Below are 9,157 nucleotides of genomic sequence, written 5' to 3'. Positions count from 1 at the left end.
ATTTGGGGAGCAAGGCACAGTTTCCTTCAAGAAAAAGACTGGAAGAAGTGGGAGATTACTTCAGGAAGGTGAACAAGCTGCCAGTGAGTCTAAGTACTGCAAGATGCCAAACCTTTGGATGAAACTAGAACCACTCAATCAGCAGCAGGCTGTTCTTGGTCTTCGCTGACAGAGTGCACAAGATATTGTGCTGTTTAAATGAAATCTGCAGCCAGTTTGTTGACTCAGTCCTATGTGTGAATCTCTGGTACTCCAACAAACTCTTCTTTCAACTCCTGGTTGAAACAACTGAATGATGCCCTAGAAGGCATAATTTTATTCATGTCTCAATCCTACTGTGCTGAAATGTTGTTCTTCTCTGGGCCCATTTGAAGTTGACCTTTCCTGTGTTTAAAACATCATAACAATTGGGATGCTTGAGTGGTTCAGTTGGTTAAGCATCCAACTCTTGATTTCAGTTCCAAGGTTGTGAGATCGAGCCCCATTTGGGTCTCCATACTGAGTGTGGAGTGGAACCTGCTTGAGATTCTCTCTCCCTCTCTCTCTCTCTGCCTCTCTCCCCTGCTCACGTGCTCTCTCTCTCTCTCTCTCTCAAAATAAATAAGTAAACTTAAAAAAATCATGACAATCAAGTATAATGGTAATTTCAAACCATCTTATAAAGATCGGCTGAGATGACATCATCAAACATGTTTTTCAGTCATTGTAACTTCACCTTTTCTCTAAAGAATCTAGAAGATCATTCCTTGATGAGGCCACCATTGATATAACGTTGGCTCTTGTCCCCAGCGGTATCACCTGTAGCCCTCATGGCCTGGTCTGGCACACAGCTTCCACTGACTTCAAAGACAGCTTGCTGGTGTGTAAGAACTGTGTGTTCCACAAGACAAAACTCACCGACAACATCAGCTGTTGTGGTTCAGCCACGATGGTGTTCCATGGCCACAAAAGTGGCTCACATTCAGTTGTAAAGGAGGAAAAGTTCAAAATCCATGCTCCTACTTCCTTCTAACACACTCTCTCTGTGCCCTCCTCTGCACCAACACACACACAAAAGCCTCAGGAAGATTAGTTTTGTTCAATCTTTTTAAAAAAGACATGCTTCTAGACTCAGCCCATGAATGGAAGATTACAGCCAAATAAATCTGATTTTAAAGTATATTCAGTGGAAAATATGCTACCAAAAAAATAAAATAAAAAGCCCTTAATGATCAGGCACCCCCCCCCATCCCCAGGTGCAGCGTGATTATTCCATGACGTGATAGTTCTACAGCTATAAAGAGATATGCTCATGGACTGAAATAGCACATTTTTCCTTTGAACTTACAAAAAGATCCTTGGGCGATTTTGAGAGCTATGCTGAGCGTTTGCAAGCAGCAAAGTGATTCACAAGGGGTTTTGCTCGGCTTGTGCAAACACACAATGGGCGCCAGGAAAAGAGGCACAAAATCTGTCACCTCAGCTTCGTCAGTCTCAGGAGGAGCTTCTCCTCCTTCGGTGCACTTTCTAGAAGCTTGATGAGGCTGCTCACACCCCATGAACTTAACCGATGAACCGGGCACCTGTGGTAAGCTTCTATGTTTCTATCACCTTGTCACCAACCCAGAGGAAGCCAACCCTGTCATCTTTGTCCAGAGGAGCTGGCCTCTGAGGGCACAGAGGATTCCAACCTGCCTCACAAGAAGGAAGCCCCAGGTAGGTGCATTAACCAGTCACTGTCAACCCTCTGGTCAGGGAAGCTGTCCTGGCTTTTTCTCCAGAGGATGAAAGGGGGGTAACAATAAAGAAAATGAAAAGCCTTTCGTTCAAGGAAGAAGCAAATAAAGGGGACTCCAGGTAGTTGTCTTTCTTCCTTTGGAATTTTAACAAAAGCAGATTCCTGGGTACTGGGGTACCGTTGTAGGGGCAAAAATCACCCCCTGAGTTGATTGGTCTTTATTTTGCTGTCACTTGATCCTGCTTGGTAGCTAAGGGCCACAATTTTATGTGGTCTCCACAGGTGAATCGTGTGTGTGTGTGTGTGTGTGTGTGTGTACGTATAATACAATATAATGTTTTTTAAGTTTTCATTTTGCTGTCTTCAAAAAAAGAAAAAAGCCAGACAAAGGCACAAAAAAAATGACTGTCTGGCCAAGAAAGAAATTGCTGGCAAGTGTAGGTTAACCAAGCTACTAGCTTTCTTGCAGCTGTTAAACTTGTTGCAGAACACTTAGATAGTCTGCAAGAAGAAGTGGCCTTCTTGCTGACGACTCACCTCAGGAGGATGTCAGTCGACCCTGCAAGTTACAAGTCTCTCAAGGTGAAAGCCAAAAGGATGAAGTTGAGAAAGTGCTCACATTTATACCCTCTGTTTGAACACGACTGAACACTTCTGATTTAAAAATAAATTTGGGGGTGTATTATGAATTCTATATGATTCAAAATGCCAAGGAAATAAGGAAAGTTTTCAAGAGTTAATCCTTAAGAAAACTCCTTTTTAAAAATTGTGGGAATGAGTGAAAGCCTTATTTTCTCTCTCACTGTGGAAGGACTCGAATTCTGTTTTCTAAAATTGCCTCACTGAAGCCCATGGAAAATTTGCCCATGGAAATGAGACAAAGTCGTGAGCATTCCTAATAGACAAATTGAGGGGAGAGTAAGCCACAGGCGAAGGAAAACAATGAACTTTATGTTCTTCCAGAACAAATTACACACTTTCCCAGCTCATAAAGCCTTTTTATATAACTTCACTCAGGCAATACCTGGGCAGGGAGAGTCTGCAGGGAGATAACCACGTCCCTGGGGCGGCAGATGCCCTTGGAGCCGGTTCACACTGCCTCACAATACCCAGGAGTGTCTCAGCCTGACACGGCCCCACCTTCATCAGCTGCTCCTGTCTCCCACAGGCTCCTTCCCACCAGCTTCTCCTCCCCATCTGGGAATCAGACCTTATTGCCACTGGGGTCCATCAGGGCCACAGGCAGAGGGAGGAGGAAGGGGAAGCACCCAGATAGCTTGACCCCGATGGAAGACAATCTGTGAGCCCACTAACCAATTAAGAGTCTTCCTCAGACAGTGCAGTTTAATAACCTACAAGTGCTTTTTTGATCAGCATAATCCAGATCATTGTGTCAACGGCATAACCAACTATAAGTACTGAAGAAAGCTTTTGCACTTAGAAATTAAAATTCAAAATGTGTACCCTGGGAAACTTCCAACAGAAGTCCGGCTTTGTCCTAGGAGAGATTAAATTAGTTACACTCTAACCTCAGTCAACACAGAGATTTTCTTCACCAACACAACTGCCACCTGCAAGCCCTCCCTGCTTGCTGGCTGTCCCACTAGGTGGGATGTCTCTCTTCTCTTTCCCCTACAGTGTTTCTGCATTTAGCAAAGAAGAGAAAAGGAAAGATGGTGCTGAGGACAGTGGCACCCACCAAGATGGCACATCAGTGCAGAAGGTTGAGAAGCATAAACCAATGGCCAGGAGAGGTTAAGTCAATGCACACACAGATGATGGTGAGCTTTACATAATCCTTCTTCTAAGAATATTTTCTCTTTTATTTATTTATTTATTTCAAAAGAGAGAGAGAGAGAGACAGGCAGAGAGAGAGAGGGAGAGAGAGAATCCCAAGTAGGCTCCATGATGTCGGCACTGAGCCTGACTCTGGGCTCCATCTCACAAACCATGAGATCATGATTTGAGAGAAAACCAAGAGTCTGATGCTTAACTGATTGAGCCACCAAGGCACCCCAGCTTTAGATAATTCCAGGGAATCATTCAAGACAGTTATAAATGTTGTTTTAATTAAATTAGTAATTATATTTTATTGATATGTTAACATTAAACATTTATTATTATGAAATATCATTAACTATATTAAATATTTCAGTTAAGTAACCTGGCCACCTCATGTGAACCTTAGCTGAGGTTTTCCCGAAAGCTAGATTTTTAGGTGATACATCCAAATCTTCAGCTTCCAGGATGGTTAGAAAATGTCAGCCAGCTGGGTTGGGGGAACCCCAAGGAGCTCCCATGAGCCTGTGGCTCATTCCCAGGATGGCCTTGGCACAGCCCTTACTTGGGTGATGCCTGGCTAGGGTGAAACACCCCCCTGGGTCTCAAGCCTGCGCCCTCCCCAGCAGGGCCTTCTGGCCCAGGTCAGCTTTGAGTTTGGAAAGTTGGCATTGCATCGGGTCAATAATGGCCATGCCCTCTCTCAAATACCCTCTCTGACAGCTCAGTGTGGTGAGAGTTTGTTCTCCAAAGACTTTCCAGCAGGTACCTGGGGATGGAGAGCTTTAGGAAACCCAACATCTGACTCCTTCATTTCCATACTTGTTCTTCCCTTAAACTAATCTGCCTGGGACCAGTCCTCAGAGTCCCAGCTCTCCTTCCCCCCAGCCCCTCTCTTGTCCGCCTTTCTCCCTACAGATACAACACAAGGATAGCTTGGTTTAGGGGGTATTCTTTAAGGAAGGGCTATGATGCTTTCAAAATCAGTCTAGGAAATAATGTGAGTAGAAGAGCATGAAGCAGAGCCCTCAGATCTGTCAGCAGGGTGTGTGACCAAGCACGTGTCTTGAACCTCTCTGAGCCTCAGTTTACCTCTCATAGGTAAATCTGGATTTAGAAAGGGATTGATCAAAGTAGAAATCAAGGGAATTTAAGTTCATTTGTGGCTTTTTTTAGCCACTGTAGGGAAACAGGGCCACCAAAACAGACCCCAATTTGGAATTCAATCACTCCTTCTCCCTAAAGAGCTGAACAGAGCTTACTTAAAGCGCATGTGATATACTACCATTCCAAATCCATTGTGAAGGCTCTTGACTTGCAAATATTTACCCATAAACCTCTAGGATTTCACTTTGATAAAGTCCTCTCCTCACTTGGCTGGTGTGTAACTTCCTTGGCTTTTGGAAGGCTCTGAAGTGCACTTCTCCATTACTAACACTAGATGGCGGCAGAGCTCCATCACAGTCCCTGTAGACTGACATGTTAAAGGACCCATAGCCTGGATTGGAGGAGTGCAGGGAAGAAAAGAGAAGAAAAATAAAGGGGGTGGGGGTGAGGTGGGGAATAATTTCTGTTAGTACATTCTTACAGAGTCAAGAAATAACTAAAACCATTGATTCCAGTCTTCAAAACTGCAGTCCCATTCTAGTTTATTGAGATTCACACACAAGAGAACACTTCACATCAAAACATAAAAACCCATAGCAACTGAATTTGCAACACATAAGTGCAAAATATGGAACCTACCTCTAGTTCTACCTCTCTTCTGTTTAAGGCTGACATCACATTAATAACTTGGGCTTTTCTTCCTCTGGTAACAGCACACAGGATGAAGCTCCAATAGTTGGCTTGCCAAGAGACCGAGCCCTCGTGAAAAATTTTCTCTCACTGGGAAGCCAGAGACATTTGCCCTAGAGCCTCTCAGGCATGCACACACGAGCACGCGCGCGCACACACACACACACACACACAGGCACACACCACCCAGAAAAACCTGAAGAACAGCCCACAAGCAATCACCTCTCTCCCCCAGCAGGCCCCTCACCTCACCCTCCACAGCACCAAGACTTCTCCCTCTTCCTTGCCCCCCAGATAAGATTAATGCAAAACCAGAGGGAAATCAATACTCCCCCAAAGCTTTTTCCCCTTGAACTGCTCTACTCTGTCTTCATGTTAATTTGCAGCACCTTCATTTTGTGAATCAGCAATCGTTATATAAACGATTTACCATTTTAAAGGTGTGATAACATCAGAGCAGAAGAAGATAAAGAGCTTTATGTGAAACTCAATGCGGCTTTCCTTCTTTACCTTCCCAGAGGCTTTAGACCCCTTGTTTATCTCTTCCTCTCACCAAATTACTTAGGGCCATTGACACCTCTTCTTCCCCCACTTCTTTCTCTTCCCACACCTCCCCATGAGGCCCCCTGCCTGTCCCATACTTGTTCACCAGGGAATTTCCAGGCCCAGCTGCCGGCTGGAGGACTTTCCAGAGAAGCTTCTCTTGATGTGATTGTGCATCTCAAATCGCAAATGATGCTTTTCCAAATCCATTTTCCAGCTTGAAATTTTCTATAATTTGAATTTCTATATAAATTCTATATTTCTATAATTTGAAAACCTATATAAATCATACATTAAAGAAATGTTTAGATGGACGAAAGCATCATCCTACTACCCTACCGATCACTTTCACTTTGCATGTTTTCGATATTCTGTGTCCAAAGGAATCCATCCATGGGTTCACTTTCATACTTTGCAAGGTCCTCATAATTAAGATTGTTTGGGAACCCATTAGGTTGATGTTGTCATTAATGGACGTCTAGTATGAGTCAAAATTTCTTCAAAAGGTTTTGCTTCAATGTTTGCACTATTGAAAATCTTGCTTATGTTTAATTGAAGTATCAGTTGCAATATATATAGGACTTTCTCCTCTGCACTTCATGGCTCTCTTTGTTTCCCTGAAACACTATTTCTTCTGCAGCTCGGTGAGCCAGTTCATATATGAACCAGTGCCAGCAGTAAAGTCTGGGCAGGTGCTCTGAGAATAAGCCTTCGCTTGGGCCCTTCATCTGACTCTCTATGATGCTGTTATTTATTTGCAGCTTTCTTTCTCAGCACAATTAGACTTGAACACACAACCCCCAGTCCGCATGTGCTGCCCAAGGTAGAGACATGAGACTCCAGTAGCATTAACTGGAACTTCAGAGCACCGGTACACTCTTTCGTTCACTATTTATAATCATCGTTCTTTAATTTCCTGTATTTATACAGTTTCTTTTTTCAAAGGCATTCCAAAGGTTCTCTACTGAGATCATTTCATAAAAATCCCTCTTTTAAGTTAAAACTTTTTAAGTTAAAACTTTTTAAGTTAAAACATTTCAGTTAAAAGAGATATATTATTCTCTCCTTTGAAAACAAGGTAAACTGAGGCAGCACTCAGCACCTCATGCTAGACACTCTGTGCCTGCTTGGAGCTGCCGGGCCGTGCCCTGTGCAGTCAAATGCTGTGGCAGCCAAGGTCCCCTTGCTCCACCCTGTGGCTAGTGCCCTGACCGGAATGGGGCAAGGTTTCATTTCTCTGTCAGATTCTGCTTGCAGCAGCCCAGCCATTTCATTCCATTGAAATAATTGGGAGAAGTTATTTTTTTTCCACAGGCGTCCTGCCTGCACTTCATCATGTGTATTATTTTGGACCCGCTTCAAAAAGAAAAATGGCCTTTCATGGTGTCTACCGAATGTGGGCAGAAATGGGACTAGGCAGGCATAGAACTCCACATAGAGATGGAAAATATTCACGGAGAACACCCACACTCCACGCAGAGAGAGGGTGAGGGCAGCAGGCACCAGCGCTGGGCCCAGCGAACAGAATGCACAAATGACTTCTCCTCCAGCTTCCAGCTTCTTCCAAATAGACCCCACCCCACCAGGAAGGGGAGGGCTAGGCAGGCCTGGCAAAGAGGACTAGAGGCTCCTGGCCCTGCCTAGCTTCTCCACACCAAGACCATGGCTTTTCCCCTCCCTTTGGTGGCCACAGTAAGAAGGCCCCCAAAGTTTCCTAAACACTGATATAAACACAGCTTCCTGTCAGGTGTGCCTGTGTTTGACAGGGCAGCTAGGTGGACCGACCTCCTTCTCTGGGATGCTCTTCTGCTCCTAACAAGAAGCTCAGTGTCTCTCTACATTCAACTTCTTGAAACACTCACCCCCAGGGGCATCCAACACCAGGACACTGATCTCTCAGGGGTCCCTAGAATGGGTCTCCAGTAAGGAAAGGGGGGAGGGGGGAGGGGGGAGGAACTGGCCCATACTCCTCCTTTCTCCATCTGTTCCTTTTCTTTGCCACTCGCCCCCATCTCTCTTTCCCTCCCCAGGGGCACAAGGGAGGAAACTGGATGATATAGACGCAGTTTGCACTGAACTATTAGAGAGTTCATGTACCTTAAAAAAAGAAAAAAAGAGGAGGCACGCTGGAACAAAAATAACCCTACCCTCCTCCTGCAAAAAAAAAATACGAATAAAATAAAAAAATAAAATAAAATAAAATAAAATAAAATAAAATAAAATAAAAAACCCAGTCAGTACACGGGGGACCTATGTCTTCCTATTCAGCCCTAGGGGCTCCCAGTGGAGTCACCAGCCGGGAGGATGAGAGGAGCTTCCCAACAGCATCCATATGACTCTCTGCCCCATATGATCATTAATAAGCCCTTCATAATATGAAAGAATTCACAACCACAGTCACTATGCTTTCTAAGAGAAAGTCATTATCAATAAAAGACCCATCTAATTTTTTCTTCAAAATTTTGGCTCTTGGTTTGATCTCTTTTCAGAGCTCCCCCCCACTCTCTCCTCCCATGCTCCCACACCCAGCTGACTTCAAATTTTAAGTATAGTATTAAATGGCCAGAAATGAAGCACTGTGGGGAGGGGAAATGAATCGAATTTATCAAGACATACATTGGAGTGAGCTATTAAAAATTCAAACTTGCCCAAAGAGAAAGAACAAATTTTGCATCCATTATTTTCTTTTTCCACCAAATGTACACACTTAAAATATTTGTCGGGTGGATAAAACTGAAAGTTATGCTAATATTGGAAAAGCAGATCTAGGCATATCAGAGAAATTTGTTTTTAAAGGGACGTTGCCAAGAACTTTGAATCCAGCACTTGACCTGTATTTAATATTACTCTGATCTGCTAGGGGATGTTTTCTGGGTTCTAAATACCTACTTGGAAAAAGTTTGGCACAGTCAGAAAATAAAGTGCAACTCTCCTTTTACGAGATTTTCAACAGACTGTCAGCACCACTTGATGATTGAATCTCCTTGAAATCAGCAAATCTGTATAGATACGATCAGGAAAATGAATGTACAAACCAGCAAGGGAAGGCAACAAGTAAGAAAAACTCCACTTAATCCATAATCAAGGGAAATTCAAAATTTGCCAAACTAAGGAGAAATATGAAACACATACTTTTCAAAATTCATTTTAAAATAAAAGGAAATGTTATTGCTATGCATTCACCCTCTCTTGTAAAATATCCAAAGACTAACTAAAATGGACAAAGCATCATGATCTGAGTAAGTCTGAGACTGTTCCAGGAAAAAAAAAAAAAACAAAAACAGTTGACATCAATGATAGTGATGTTTACTAGAAAACTAA

The sequence above is a fragment of the Lynx canadensis genome, chromosome B2 (genome assembly GCF_007474595.2).
Source record: "Lynx canadensis isolate LIC74 chromosome B2, mLynCan4.pri.v2, whole genome shotgun sequence".
In the NCBI taxonomy this organism is placed as follows: Eukaryota; Metazoa; Chordata; class Mammalia; order Carnivora; family Felidae; genus Lynx; species Lynx canadensis.
The sequence above is the reverse complement of the archived record's forward strand: the minus strand, read 5'-3'. Positions refer to the sequence as shown.